The sequence below is a fragment of the Cricetulus griseus genome, chromosome 5 (genome assembly GCF_003668045.3).
Source record: "Cricetulus griseus strain 17A/GY chromosome 5, alternate assembly CriGri-PICRH-1.0, whole genome shotgun sequence".
Lineage (NCBI taxonomy): Eukaryota > Metazoa > Chordata > Mammalia > Rodentia > Cricetidae > Cricetulus > Cricetulus griseus.
In genome coordinates, this window is record NC_048598.1 from 130,605,075 (window position 1) to 130,621,636 (window position 16,562).

A 16,562-nucleotide genomic window follows, 5' to 3' on the forward strand; every position below is an offset into this window, starting at 1 on the left:
TGTTTGCCTCTCTGTGATACCAAGGAGGCCCAGCAGTGACCATTAACTTACATGAACTAGGCAAGATTTCAGGGTGCATTCATCATATGTAACCTCTCAATTAAGTTGTGTGTTGATTAAAAAAAATAATTCATAGAACATACAAGTATCTACTACTTCAGGAACCTTAGCTAAGTACTCAGGAATGTTGAGAGTTTGATTCCATGCTATTTAGTTTTGTTTCTACAACTAGAAACCTTTGTAAAAATAAAAAGTAATTACTCACACTGGTCCAAATTTTCAGTGCCTTGTGCAGGTCATTCTCTTTAGCTGGAATTCCCTGCCTCACCTCTTTACCAACAGAAAAAAAATACACCTGTATCTATCCTTTGAAATCCAGTTCAGATTGTACCCCCTTCATCAGACTTTACAGTCTTTGAAAAAACAAGTTATTAACTACAGAGGTCAGCTTCAATTTTCAAGTTGGAATGTATTTTAATGACAAATTTTATTGTACAAAAATCTAACAATATGATAACTAAGCTAATGGTAATAATATGTATCATCACATGCTCTATGGCCGCTATGTATAAATCATAGAAGAGATTCAAAAGGTCTAGTTCCGCACATCTAACCCTTTGCAAATACTTAACAGCCAGTTCTCTGGTCTGGAATGGACCCACAAAGGTCAAGACTTAGGTTAGCCCTTGCTCACAAACTAAAGAAAATCTTAAAGGAGAACAGAATACTGAAGAGAGAAATGAGGGTGAAGGACAGTGTTCAGGTGACGTTCTGAAACTAGGGGACTAAAGATACCAGAAATGGTGTTTCAGACAGAAATGGTATGGAAAACTCCTTAGGAAAGAAATGACAAATATTGTTTCGCAGCAATCCCCACACATGGCTTTCTCTTTTTCCTTCTGCTGATTAACTGATGCACATGGAGAAAAGTCAACAAACCCCTCCTCCACAGACTCCCACCGAGTACAGCGGCCCATGTGCACAGACACACTGCAAAAACTCAAAAGATTAAAAACTCTCATGTGATTATAAGGCATACCAAAGTTACAAATCAAAAGGAAAAACAATCATGAAATACACAAGTTGTAAAAGATGAGGCAAGGCCAGGTATGGTGGCTCATGTCTATAATCCTAACAGAGGCAGTTGAATCTCCGTGAGAGTTCCAAGACAACCCTGACTACATAATAGAGACTCTGTCTCACTCTCCATCATACCCTCCAAAAAAAAAAAAAAAAAAAAAGGGAGGGTGGGAAAAGACGCCAACTGATATGAACCAAAGAGGAAAATCAGCTCAGAATGTGATTACACTAGAAATAAGCACTTGACGGTGGTGGAGGTGAGGAGGGGAGTGAAACTCAAAAGTTCATCCCAGACAAACCAACAAGAAAGACCAGGAAGCACAAACTCCTAAGACTTCCCTAGCGGCATCAAGCACTAAAGAACAGTTATGGAGTTACACATGCTGGGTTTAAACTGGCTCTCCTTTCTTCTAACAGTGTGACCACAGCAAGTGTCAAACTACTAGCTTTTCTCAATTGCTTTCTTCGGCTGTGTAATAAGCTGCCAACTTTTTTTGGTTTGTTTTTGTTGTTTTTCAAGGCAGGGTTTCTCTGCGTAGTGTAACAGCCCAGGCTGACCTTGAACTTACAGAGATCCACCTCCCTCTGACTCCCTGAATGCACACGCTACCACCAGCTAATCTCTTTTGTTTTTAAAGACAAGTATGGTGGCACTTGCCTTTAATTCCAGCACTTTTAATCCCAGGCAGAGTCAGGGATCTCTTGAGTTTGAGCCCAGCCTGGTCTACACAGAGACTTCCAGGACAGTCAGAGCTGCACAGAGAAACTCTGTCTCAAAAGACAAAACAAAACGAAAATAGCATCAAAAGACAGGGTCTCACTGTATAGTTCTAGCTGGCCTGAGACTCACAGAAATCCATCTGCCTCAGTTTCTAGAATGCTCAGATTAAAGGTGTACACCATTATGCTTGGTCTAAGATGGTAATTTTATGGGACTGTTACAAGAAATAAATGTACAATGCACTTAGCATCATGGTAAGCACACTGTACAACACTTACTATAGTATAGCCGGTTATTATTACGCAATGCTTAGAGTATTATTTATTTGTTTGTTTTTGGTTTTTCGAGACAGGGTTTCTCTGTGTAGCTTTGGAGCCTATCCTGGCACTCACTCTGTAGACCAGGCTGGCCTCGAACTCGGAGATCTGCCTGCCTCTGCCTCTGCCTTCTGAGTGCTGGGATTAAAGGCGTGGGCCACCACCACCCACTACCACAGCAAGGGAGTCAGTTATAATGATGCTTCTGGACACCAGCTTTGTTGGCCCCTTAGTAAAAACCTTGTACATAACATACTTTTGGAGGTGGTAGAGATTGAACTCAGAATCTGACTCATGCTAGGTTAAGTAGTCTACTAATGAATTACACATTTATCCCTTGTGTAACACACTTCCAAAAATACTTTAAACACACTATTAGTAAACGGGGGAGGCAATTAAAAAAATGTCACTTCTCACCCGCCTGACAGTATCAGAAGCTGGAAGTATGAGGAAAACAGAAATTCCAGTGATTCTACTAAGAGCAAAAGCTGGAAGATGCAATGCATGTAAACACAGTGGTCCTAATGACCATTCCAGCAGTGTTAGTAATGGCAGGCAATGCCCAGGCAATGTAGCCACCCTTTTGCTTGTGTTGTGTCTGACCTGCATCTTAAAAAGTTGGAGTAAGGCAAAAAAGCTAAGGTAATACTATTCCTCCAAGTTTCTGTTCCAGATGTTCACTTGTGTTAACAAGTTCAAGTACACCATGATTCTAACTGTAGCCAGTAAGACAACTTGAAATATGTCACCTTAAAGAAACTGTCCCATCTGCCAAAGAAAATGTGTACAGTGGCCATGACAAACACTGGAAATAACCTGCTTATTAGAAGGTACAACAGATAGTATTTAACAACAGACAGTTAATTCTATCAGACATTTTCCCCAACAAAAGGCAGTATCTTGAGTAATGCAGCAAGCCATATAAAATGAGGGCAGCAGACAGCTTAAGGGCAGTGGCTGCAAACTCCATGAGCACAGGGACTTTATTCAGCACTCAGAGCCTAACAGCAGAAACTCAATACCACGTCAAATTATTGGTTTCTCTCTGTGAAGAAAAACAGAGACAGGATGGCTTCAGGAAGAAGTCCAACATGGGAGTTTGGCTGTATTGAAAGGACAGGGGGAACTTGAGGAACAATGCTTCCTCCATAGTGTACTCGACTCTTCCAAAGGAAGCCAAACCAAGACATGTTTTAAAAGCACATGATATGCTCTTAAAAACTAACCTACAGCCCACATCCTCACCTCTCAACTGGAGAAGATATTAGGGAATGATTACTGGCTTACAAGTAACATCTGACATTGACTGGGTGCATGTGTGGGAGGGGTACCAGCTAAGCACTATTCAGAAATTTTATGAATATATTAATGTCTTTAATCATTATGCAATTATTGGCATTATTATATCCCCACCTTACCAGTGAAGAAACCAAGCCATTAAGTTACCTACTAATGGCCAACAGCAAGCTGCCTCAACTGGGTGTGAACTGTCTTAGCTAGGCTGACTAGCCAGCTGGGTATATGTGAGTTATGATTAAGATACCCGATGCCTATCTAACTTCCCTCAATTTCCCCACTGTGCAACGGATATATTAATAGTGACTGTCTGAATAATACTGAAGATCAGTCACAGCCTGGTAAGAATGGAGGCACTGAGCAAAAGGACACTACTTTATCACTATTATATTCTTACAAACAGCATATCTAGATTTTCACTTTGCATAAGAGACCTTGCTCTCCCCTTTAGAAACAAGTCCAGAACTTATTTACCAGATATGCATGTGAAATTATGAAACAAAATAATTCCTCAAAACTGAAGTAGGCAATTCAGAAATTTTACCTATTTAGAGTCTGACTAAATTATACAAACCCAGTGAAGTAGCCAACTATAAGGTCCATAAAAAAAATGATGCTGATTATGTAACTATGTTATAAAGTTTTTACTAATACAAATACTGTTTACACAGGCCTCTTGCTTACGTGGATGACTAAACAGTATTTTATTTAGTTCAATTATTAAATGAACAACAGGGGTGTGTGTGTGTGTCCATCAAAGTTTCGCTCAGTTTTCTAAGTATATACTGGACCTCAATTAGCAGCTGATCTCAATGTCAAAACAAAGTGCTATGGGGAACATTTTTGAATTCTTTAAAATGAAACCAACTTCTAAATTGAAAAATCCATTCATTAAAGGTCAACCACCGCCTGCTTTTTCCTGTAATGCTAGGAACCGAGCCCAGGACCTGGTGTGATACAGGCTACGGCAAAATACATCCCTAACCACTTAGCAGCTTGTGCCTTCACTACGCAAAGCTAATGTCATAATATACTAGTCATGAGGTTTCATCCACTAAAAATCACACTGAATAGTAATTTTGACAAGCTTTATATATTTTACTGTTGATTGTCTCTGAACTGTAATAGCAAACATGGAAACAATTTGACTGCTCTTTAAAAGGCAGAACAGATAAAGAGGATATTGTATATGGTACACTATACTATACTATACATCCCTATGCAACCCCATATTAGCCCTCAATAACAAAGTATTATCCATTTTGGACAGTCTTTAAAAAATGGAATCCAGCTGGGCGTTGCCGGCGCACGCCTTTAGTCCCAGCACTTGGGAGACAGAAACAGGAAGAGCTCTGTGAGTTCGAAGCCAGACTGGTCTACAGAGTGAGTTCCAGGACAGGCTCCAAAGCAATACAAAGAAACCCCGTCTTGAAAAACCAATAAATAAGTAAATAAATAAATGAAAAAAAATAAAAATGGAATCCAACTCTACAAATATTTGTTTGCCTGTGGATACAGGCTAATAAACAATCCCCCAAGTTTCTATGTCAAACAGACACATGTAAACAATGTGAGGAAGATGACACCCTTAGGAACTGACACGCATCATTCTCATGCCGAGCCCTATATACTGAGAAGCACTATGTCATGTGGCTATTTATGGTGGGGGTTGGTAGATTCAAGGCTATACTCAAATAACAAAGAGCACTGCTAAGCTGCATTCCAACAGGAAGGATGTTGGGGACTAGAGGGACTTTGATAAGCATTAAAATAGATTTAGTTATAAAAATGGGAATACCTGAAATAGATCTGCCTAAGTGATAGGAACGTAAAGATGGAAAGGAAATCCACAAAGAAGTGCAAATAGTAAGAGACAAGAAAGAGCAGTGATGGGGGCAGCACTGGCTAACAGCATAGGAAGCACAACACGGTAACATCTGAGTTACACGCAGGGGGATGCAAACAGAAATGCACTAGTGCCATCAAACCTTCACACTTCACATAGTCCACCAGTGCGTATGTATGGATGAGCTTTGTCCTCAAACGTCAGCTGGCTTCTGAAGTGAGAACATCTGAACAGCTGCAAGCTGCAGTTCAGTGAAGCGACACTGAAGGACCACACAAAGCACTTTGGATTTCCCAAGCCACAATGAATTAATGCAGCTATCTCAAGGTTATCTATAGAAATGAGAAATAGGTGCATAAAAAACTACAACAAACTGGGGGGGGGGGAAGAGCTAATAAAAAGGGAAAAGACAAAAACTCGAAGATATTTTCAACTTTAATTTTTGATATAAATACAGAAGCAATCAGTCTAAACCTATTTTATAAACAAAAAGATACAGGGAAACAGAAGCAAAGTTGAAGAGAGGGCCCATGTTTCTAGATTTACACTCCCCAACTCTACACATGCCATCACATGTAGGTGGAAATGAAATAACAGCTATCTTAAAACATGGGCGGTATGTGTTTAAAGACAATATGAAGTGCTCAGGGTTGTCAGAGAACAAAGTTCAAACTCCTTCAGAGTTAATATTATCCTTGCCTACAAATCTACAATTTCTTAAATCCCCACACTTCCAATAGAAGGAAAAAAAACAAAAAACAAAAACAATCTGTGACTAAAGGCCACACCATGCACACACACAAGTGTGTAGCATCTTACATATAAAAGGCTGCCATCAAAAGTCAAGAAGTGGTAGACTGTATTAGAAACCACCCATCAAGATGAGATGACACTCAAAAAGGCTGCCAAACAGTCATTCTGAAAACAGTTTTCTGGAAATGAACAGTAAAGATGAAAAACAGAGAGCTGCAAAGGAAATGGATATGGTAGTGGTCAGCAAATGTGATCAGATTCCTTTCAGAACTCATCCTGCTTCATCTATTTCATTTTAATAGAGGCTGTTTCTTATCCAGGATAAGACCTTGTGTGAGAGCTCTGCAAGGCAGGCTTAAGTGAATTTCAGACTACTTTTCTGGGCTCCCACACTATTATCTTCCTTGGCTCCTTCACATCAGTATCTTTCAACTGGTGTGACTGACTTCTTTCCTTTTTTGAGACAGGGTTTCCGAAAAGTAGCCCTGGCGGGCCTGGAACTTGCTGTATAAATAAGACCAGTCACAAACTCACAGAGATCCCTGAACTCACACTGTTTCAGGAGTGTTGGTGGTAAAAGCCTGTGCCACTATACCAGGCCTTGAGTGTGACATTTAAAGACACTCAAGTACTACTCATGTTACCCACCAAAATCTTGGTGTACTCTTCCTTTTCAGTTAGTTAGCATTTCTGATACTCTTAAGTGCTATGTGGCCAGATTCCTTCAAGACATTTCAATCAATTTTGAGTTGTGTAGGGTTTTTTTGAGGGGTGGGTATTCATGTCTTATGTTGTGTATGGGTGTTCTGCCTGATATATGTCTGTGCACCATAAGGCTAGAAGAGGGGATCAGATCCCCTGGAAGCAGAGTTACAGATAGTAGTGTGCTGGCAACTGAACCCAGGTTCTCTGGAAGAACAGCCGGTACTCTTACCATCTCAAGGCCCCTATCTTTCAACACTATGAAGGTGCTCATGCTACCTTTCAACACTATGATCCCCCCTGAAACATTCTTCCCTTTACTTTCAGATGCCATATACCCCCAATTTCTATACTACTCCAGGTTCCCGTCTCCTTGGGAGGCTTACTCTCATCTCCCCAGCCACTAAGTACTGGCTCCTTCCTAGGCCTTCTTCCACATGCTGTCCCCTTGAGCTCTTCCATAAGTCTCAGGGATTATGTTTCTTAAATATTTGAAAACATGTAGTTTTTTTTTCTGTCAAGCCTTAATCTCTAAGATACCATTAGTATCAGTGCATAATAGCAACTTTTTATTTTGCATGCACACTGGCACTACTCCAAACTGCACTTTTTAAAAATTAAAGTATTTATTACATTATTTTTATTTTGTGTTGAATGTTTCCCTCTGCATGTTTGTCTCTGTACCATGTGAGAACTGCCATGTATGTGGGTACTGGAATCAAACTTGGGTACTCTGGAAGACCACTGAAGAACTGTTAATATAGCCAGAAAAACGAAATCATAATTAAAAAAGAACCAAGAGAATTGCTCAATCATTTTAAAATAGGGAAATTGCTATGTTAGGACTTGGTATATCAACAAATGCACCACCATAAGATTACCCAGGCTTACCCAGGTGGTGGCGGCGCACGCCTTTAATCCCAGTACTGGGGAGGCAGAGGCAGATGGATCTCTGTGAGCAGAGACCAGCCTGGTCTATAAGAACTAGTTCCAGGACAGGTTCCAAAAGCTACACAGAGAAACCCTGTCTCGAAAAACAAAGAAAAGAAGAAGGAAGAAGGGAGGAGGAGGAGGAAGAGGAGGAGGAGGAGGAGGAGGAGGAGGAGGAGGAGGAGGAGGAGGAGAGGAAATTATAAATACAGGCTTGGTGGTGCTTTCTGGTCAGTACTGGTGCATGGCTTTAATCCCAGCACTTAGAAGGCAGAGGCAGGAGAATCTCTGAGTTTGAAGTCAGCCTGGTCTACAGAGTGAGATCTAGGACAGTCAGAGCTCCACAGAGAAACCCTGTCTCAACAAACAAATCTGTTATTTTTAAAATTGTGATATTATTTTGCTACAGAAAGATTAAAAGAAAAAGCTAAAAATGCAGACTACTGACACTAATAGACTCTGACCATCAGGACTTATTAGCCACCCCCACCCCCCAAGCAAACATCTCCTGGAGTCTGCAGCTCCCAGTAGCTAGGCTGAGTTCATTACACCACTTCCTACCATCACTTTATAAGGAGAACAATAGCACTAGATTCTAATTGGCAGCATTAAAATCTGATGCCAATTTTGAGTACACATGGCCATCTTGTTTCAAAGCAGCAAAACAAAATGATACCTGTTTGTGAGCTGAATAATGGCTCCTGAAATTACCAGGCCTTAATCCTATGCTACCTAATTTTGGAGGTCAGGAAAAAATGTTTGCAGGTATGATTAAAATCGGAATTTGAGATGGGAAAGTAATCCTGGATCATCCAGGTGTACAAGCGTTAGAACACATGGGGCACAAAAAAGCCAATTACAAAACAGAGAACCCTGGAGATGGTCACCTTGATGCTTGGGGTGATGTGGCTACAAGGCAAGGGACAGAATGGAATGCTAACAGCCACAGGTGGGAAAGGGAAGGAAAAGATTCTCCCGAAGCCACTGGAGTGAGCACATTCCTGTGACACCTTGACTATGACTTAGTGAAACCCACTTTACCCTAGACTCTAAAAGGATACAACTAAGTCTAAGCTAACTTTGTACTACTCTAATTAAGTCAGCCGTGAGAACTGACATAATACCCAAAAGTCATGTAGTCATGTCCTTCTACTAGAAAAGATGGTAATCTGCAGTCATTGCAACAGGAGAATACCAGTGGGGACCAAGTTCAGTAACTGTCCCAAACTAAGGACTAGCTAGAACAGCACTATCATTTCCTTCAAAGATCAATCCTAATAATAAATATAATTCAGTCTGCTAGCTTGAATTCTGAGGGGAAGATATTAATGGTGTCCAGATATTCTGACAAGCAAGTTATCTAATCATACTATTTTGGAGTAAACAACAAAGCAAATTAGTAAGCTTTAAATAGAAAACAGAAACAAAATTTGTGGAGCCATCAAGCTAGAACTACTCGGGAAATTTCCTATCCACTCACTGGCTACCTTTCATAGTGTTGGAAGGTGCTCTGCATGCCATTAGGATAGACAGAAAAGTCACCCATGACTTACTCTGTGGTGGACCCTGTATGTTAAAAGCCAACCTCTTAGACAGGTGTGCCCCCTGGGGCAATAATGCAGGAATGGCCAGGGGCAATCAGCTACTTTCTGAGTACATCTGAAGCTTGCCCCACTGGAGGGAAGTGACGCCTGTACTATAAACCTGGTCAGGAGGCCAAGTCTGAGGTCAGTCATAGGCCCTATGGCAGCAAGAACCTGCAGGTTGCAACTCATTAGGAGGTCAAACCCTTTCACAGGGTCACCTAAGACCATTGCAAAACACAAATATTTACATAAGGATTCATAACAGTAACAAAATTACAGCTGTGAAGTAGCAGCGAAAATAATTGTGTTACTGGACGGTGGTGGTGCACAGAAGAAGACGGATCTCTGTGAGTTCAAGGCCAGCCTGGTCTCCAGAATGAGTTCCAGGACAGCCAGGGCTACACAGAGAAACCCTGTCTCCAAAAAGAAAAACAAACGGTATGGTTGGGGGTCACTACAACATAAGGAACAACATTAAAGGGTCATAGCATTAGGAATGTTGAGAGCCACCGCCCTACTGGGAAACTTACTACTGTAGTTTTACTCAATTGTCAATTGCCTTTGAACATTTGTATTTATACCCACAGGCTAAGGCTGCTCTTGGTCTGGGTCAGAGAAACTTCTGTTTGTAGTGGGCAGCAATCAAGGCAGACATAACCGGTCAAAGTGCTGAGAATAGCACTTGTGACAGCTGAGTGCTTGGCCCTAACTAGATTATTTATAACATGCCCTGCTCCCTTCCCCCAGCCATGGCCAAGGCTCAGAAACACTGAGGAATCTGGGGAGGAAAGGGTGTAAGAGTTAGAGGTTGGGAAGGAGTGCTGTGAAATGCTGTGAACTCAATGGCAGGTGGCAGCTACGGTTACCTGCACAAGACCACACCAGTCAACTTTCTAGCATGGATGAAATGGCTTATCAGCTTCCAGTTTCCAGCTGAGGGGCTCCTGGGAACTGATGGCTGCAGGTAGGCTTCCCATGACTGGTGGACGGTCTCACATAAACATGCATGCAGATAGCACTAACTAGATTCAGTGGGTTGTTAAAAAATTAAAAAGATCACAGGGCATGAAAGTGGGAGAGGCATGGGGGTGGGGGGTGGGGGGTGGGGGCGGGGAGAGATTTGGATATGACCAAGCTACATTGCATGCATGTATGAAACTGTCAAAAGAATAAAAAATAGGGTCTGGAGAGATGGTTCAGAGGTTAAGAGCACTAACTGTTCTTCCAGAGGTCCTGAGTTCAATTCCCAGCAACCACATGGTGGCTCACAACCATCTATAATGAGATCTGGTTCCCTCTTCTGGTGTGTAGACATGCATGCAGACAGTATACTCTATACATAATAAATCTTTTTTTAAGAATAAAAAATATTCAAAAAAACTATGGAACCTAAATATATAAATTCTAAAAAGGTGCTCAGGAATGTGTTTTGATTTACTCTAGAAAGTTAAATCACGGGGGCTGGAGAGATGGCTCAGAGGTTAAGAGCACCAACTGTTCTTTCAGAGGTCCTGAGTTCAATTCCCAGCAACCACATGGTGGCTCACAACCATCTATAATGAGATCTGGTGCCCTCTTCTGGCCTGCAGGCATAATGGAAGCAGAATGTTGTATACATAATAAATTAAAAAAAAAATCTTTAAGAAAGAAAACTAAATTATTTACACATAAAAAAAAAGCTTTAAAAAAATCTGGTTTGTGAAACATGAAAAATAAGAAAAAAATCATTAAAAAGTAAGAATATACATTTAGGAGACTAAAAATAAAATAATGCAACATTTTAGACAGCATGAGAAGACTTAGGAGATGCAAAGGCCACAGCAGACAACCGGCCATGGGAAAGACAGAAACGAGCAAAACGTCCAGCCAGTGAACACAGAGACAAACAAGCAGATGGAGAAAGGGAGCAGACTACACAGGCCCAGCTCTAACTGGCACACTGTAAGAAAATCAAACAGCAGGAGGGAAACTAAACTCCCCAAATGCACAAATCTAAACAGAAAGAAAACAAACAAAAGTGCTTCTGAGTGAGGCATGACTGTTATCCACAGAGTTCACACTCAAGAGCAGCAGAATCCAGTGTGTGTGTGTGTGTGTGTGGGGGGGGTGTCTTAGGATGTTTTAGGGTTATGATTTTATGCTGGGCTGTACCCATAGCTATTTGAGGACATATGCCTGATTATTTCATTAATCACAAAATAAACTTAAATTTAGTAAAAACTGGCCAACATCAAAGCATATTTCAAGAATGCAATGGTTCAGACAAATTCAACATGTCCCCTTCTCAAAAGAGAAGGCAACAATGAAATGTCTGTACATTCTGTAGCTAAAGAAGCATATTCTAACAACATATATTATTGTGCAAACATATCATGAACTGATATCAAAAAATCAAATTAAATGTCATTATAAATCATTGGCGTTCATTTTAGAAACACAGCTATGGACCAGTATTAAGAGATTATATCAATATATTTTTCTTTAAAAATTCAAAGGAGGGGCTGGAGAGATGACTCAGAGGTGAAGAGCACTGGCTGCTCTTCCAAAGGTCCTGAATTCAATTCCTAGCAACCACATGGTGGCTCACAACCATCTATAATGGGATCTGGTGCCTTCCTCTGGCCTGCAGGCATACATGCAGACAGGACACCGTATACATAATAAATAAACTTAAAAAAAAAAAATAAGGGGCTGGAGAGATGGCTCAGAGGTTAAGAGCACCAACTGCTCTTCCAGAGGTTCTGAGTTCAATTCCCAGCAACCACATGGTGGCTTACAACCATCCATAATTCGATCTGGTGCCCTCTTCTGGTGTGCAGATATATATAGAAGCAGAATGTTGTATACATAATAAATAAACAAAATTTTTAAAAAATAAATAAAAATAAATGTTCAAGCTGGGCGTTGGTGGCGCACACCTTTAATCCCAGCACTTGGGAGGCAGAGGCAGGTGGATCTCTGTGAGTTCGAGTCCAGCCTGGTCTACAAGAGCTAGTTCCAGGACAGCCTCCAAAGCCACAGGGAAACCCTGTCTCAAAAACCAAAAAAAAAAAAAAAAAAAAGTTCAAAGGAGCCACATGTGGTGCACACCTTTAACCCCAGCACTCAGGAACCAATGGTAGGCTGGTAGGCTGATCTCTTTCAGTTTGAGGCTGGCCTGGTTTATACAGTAAGTTCCAGGCCATCAAAGGTTACAATCATTAGACACCTCATAAAAACAAACTAGTTCAAAGAAAAAAGCACAACTATGTCATTTGATAAAATCCATTCTTTGGTAATTCATGTTTAAAAGTCAAAGATGAAACACAGTGATAAGAACAATTCTTAGGGGGAAAAAAACCAACAACAAGGTATTATTCCTGTTACTTATCGAAGTCCACCAAGACTAATCAATACAGTAGGATAAGATAAAGAAATACAAAATGATAATAGATCAAACCGTCTGCTGCCAGTAACTACTCAAAACTTTGGTCATAAGGATTTAGAAAAAAATCACCAGAAAACTATTAATAACTGCATTTAGAAAATCAAAAGACACGGCAATAAAAAGACATTTTCAAGCTGGGCATGGCAGCATGTGTCCATTACCCCAGCATCAGGAATCTGAGGGAGAATATCAAGTTCAAGGCCAGTCAGGGCAACACAGTGAAACCCTGTCTTCAAAAACCAAAAAGAAGAAGAAAAAAAGAACCCTACTTTCTCTAAGAAAACACAACACATTTCAATCACTTTGTCCTTAAAAGAATTATATACAAAATACTCTAGGCATACCAGGTAGTGGTAGCAAGTGATGGTGGTGAGATTACTCAGGAGGCAGAAGCAGGCTGATGTCTGTGAGTTCAAGGCCAGCCTGGTCTACAAAGTGAGTTCCAGGAAAGCCAAGGCCTCACAGAGAAACCCCCTGCCTTAACTAAATGAATAAATAGATCAAAAAACAAACAAAACAAAAAATTCTAGGCAATATCTGATACAAAGAACTAAGTATCTGCAGGAAAGTGGAAGGCATATTAAGTGAAGTAAATTTTAAAGATTTGTTTATTATATAGGTGTTTTGCCTGCATGCATGCTTGCACACCAGAAGAAGGTACCAGATCTCATGACAGATGGTTGTGAGCCACCATGTGGTTGCTGGGAAATGAATTCAGGACTCTGGAAGAACAGCCATTGCTCTTAACCTCTGAGCCATCTCTCCAGCTCCAGTGAAATAAATGTTAGGAGAACAACACTGCATGCTTCTCTCTCTCTCACAGAGCCAATAGGAACTACCATTTCAGGGAAGAAAGGGGGAGGGAGCAAAGCAGCAAGGGGTCATGACTGTAAGAGCAAAGTACAGTAGTAACATCTATGTACATAGTACAGTAGTAGCATCTATGTACAGAATACAGCAGTAACATATATGTACAGAGTACAGTAGTAACATATGTACAAAGCACAGCAGTAACATATACGTACAAAGTACAGTAGTAACATATGTACAAAGTACAGTAGTAACATATGTGTACAAAGTACGGTAGAAACATGTGTACAAAGTACAGTAGTAACATATATGTACAAAGAGATCAATAAAACCCATTATTTTGTATGAGAACAAAAATGAAACAAAAATTATTTTATAAACTGATAGGGGAGGGGTAAAAGTGCACTTTCATCATCTCCTTAAAAACTACACATAAATGGGGCTGGAAAGCAGGCTCAGCATTTAAGAACCTGTCATTAGAGTGAACCTGGCTCTGCTTCCCAGCACCTACACCATGGCTCACAATCATATGTTAACTCCAGTTTCAGAGGATCCAGTACCTCCTTCTGACCACTAAGGGCACCAGGCACATACAGTAAACAAACATAATGCAGACTCAATACTCACACACATAAAATAAACTAGACACAAAATAGTCTTGGCAGTATTTCTAATCTAAAGAATTGAATATAATGTTTATTCTATAATATCCAATAGGCCAAACGTATATGATGACTTCTCATAGTTCATACCCTCCTGCCCTCAAATTTCCAATTTGTTTACTATAGCACTTTACTGACTAAAATTCTATGTGGGTTTCTGAATCAGAGGGCAGAGCTAGCTACCAGCTGACCAAAATTAACCATAGAGGTTTTGAAGGACTAAGGACAGATAGACAGGAAGTACTGGGGTGGGCTGAGAGAGGGTCTTGGACCTTTTGGATGGAGGAATGGCAGAGACAGGAGGTCACTGGTCATTTCTCTAATACTCAGATTTTCACCCCAACATTTTGTTTGTTTGTTTGTTTTTCAAGACAGGTTTTGTCTATGTAGCTTTGGAGGCTGTCCTAGAACTTGCTCTGTAGACCATGCTGGTCTCAAGCTCAGAGAACTACCTGCCTCTGCCTCCCGAATGCTTCGATTAAAGGCGTGCACCAGCACCACCAGCACCACCAGCACCACCAGCACCACCCAGCTGGAGTTTTTTTTTTTTTTTTAAAGATTTTATTTATTTATTATGTATACAATATTCTGCTTCCATGTACATCTGCACACCAGAAGAGGGCACCAGATCTCATAACGGATGGTTGTGAGCCAACATGTGGTTGCTGGGAATTATTTTTATTGATAAAGAATAATTCGATAAATGCAACACAACCCAGTATAAGCAGCATCCAGGCCACATTCCTCTAACATGGAAACCCGGGTGAATGCTATTGAGTCCTCTGGGAAATTCCTCCAAAAATCTATTTCAAGGTTATCCTATGGTTTTACTACTTACTCTACACTGGTTCCAAACTGAATACTTTGGATAAAAAGCCTACAAGACTATTGCTGACCTTCAAAATTCCTGAACAAGGTTCTATAGAAAAAAAAAACAAAAACCTTGATATTAAGTATCAGAAAGGTCATTAACTGTAATCACTGAAGTCTGACTGGGAGTCATACAGCACTCAAAGTTATTTTTAAACTCACCCATTTGTTACTTTTTATCACATGTCATTTTTGCTTGAAGTATTCCTCTTCCCTCTACATCTCTCTCAGGGTCTCACTATGTAGCTAGCCCTGGCTAGCCTGGAACTTGCTGTGTAGACCAGAATGGTTTGCCTCTGCCTCTCAAGTGCTGGGATTATAGGTGTAGCCCATAATGGCCAGATTTATTCTCTTCAACAAGCACAAGTTTTATTCTAATGTTCACAAATTCAGTCTGATATAGATATGAATGGCCATTCTAATTTGCTTTTTACCACTATACTTCTCACACCTTGAGCAATGTTTTTTTTTTTTAAGATTTTATTTATTTATTACGTATACAACATTCTGCTTCCATGTATATCTGCACACCAGAAGAGGGCAACCAGATCTCATAACGGATGGTTGTAAGCCACCATGTGGTTGCTGGGAATTGAACTCAGGACCTCTGGAAGAGCAGTGGGTGCTCTGAACCTCTGAGCCAACTCTCCAGCCCCCCTTGAACAATGTTTAATTAAGCAATGTTTCCTTATAGTGCTTAGGAGCAAAGAAGAAAAGGTGAATCCAAGACAGACATTGCAAAGAAAACCATTTCAGTGAAACTCAGGGAAGTCTGAGTTTCAGAAGAAAAGGAAGGGGGAAAAAAAGACTACAATAGTAGCATTTTTAAAAGCAGAGGCGATACTGAGCAAACACCAAAAGCACTAGCAGCCTTCAGTACACATTCAGTTATGCTAGGGACAAGTTCAAATCTTGATTTAAATTAGGACATAATCTCTAAATTACCAAGTATTTTTTTTCCTAGTCAGACAAGAAAGCAGCAAGCATTCATGTTTTCAGGGGTTAAAAAAATGAAATCACTGACCAAAATTATCTGCATCAAATTACTGAAAAATTTCTCAGGTACCCGATATTTCATGATATAGCCTCAACTAAATATTTTTTAATTAAATATTTACTTTCCTTCAACAACAAAAAAAGCTTCAAATAATTCTAATGCAAATGAACCCCTGTATTAAATATACCCCCCAAAAACCTTAAAAATTAAAAATGCAACTAGAATCAACTAATTGAACCAATCAAAATAAAACAAAGGTCTACTATGACCAAGGTCATTTTGTTGTTGTTTTCGAGGCAAGGTTTCTCTTGGCTTGGGAGCCTGTCCTGGAACTAGCTCTCGTAGACCAGGCTGGTCTCAAACTCAAAGAGATTGGGCTGCCTCTGCCTCCCGAGGGCGTGTACCACCACTGCCCTGCGGACAAGGTGATTTATTTTAAGCCCCAAATTATTCTTACCAGGCTAGGTTAAAAATTTACAGGTATTTCAGCTAGTTAGTTTGTATAGATGCTGGCAGCCATTTCAAAGTGCATATTATAGAGCATTGTTACCTGTGTTTCATAATA

General features: G+C 40.3%; 1 protein-coding gene across 1 annotated transcript in view; it reads right to left on the minus strand.

Annotated features, from left to right (window-relative positions):
• The window catches only part of Ppm1a (protein phosphatase, Mg2+/Mn2+ dependent 1A), a 37,665-nt gene that overhangs the window by 11,476 nt on the left and 9,627 nt on the right, over positions 1–16,562 (minus strand). The window lies entirely within an intron of this gene.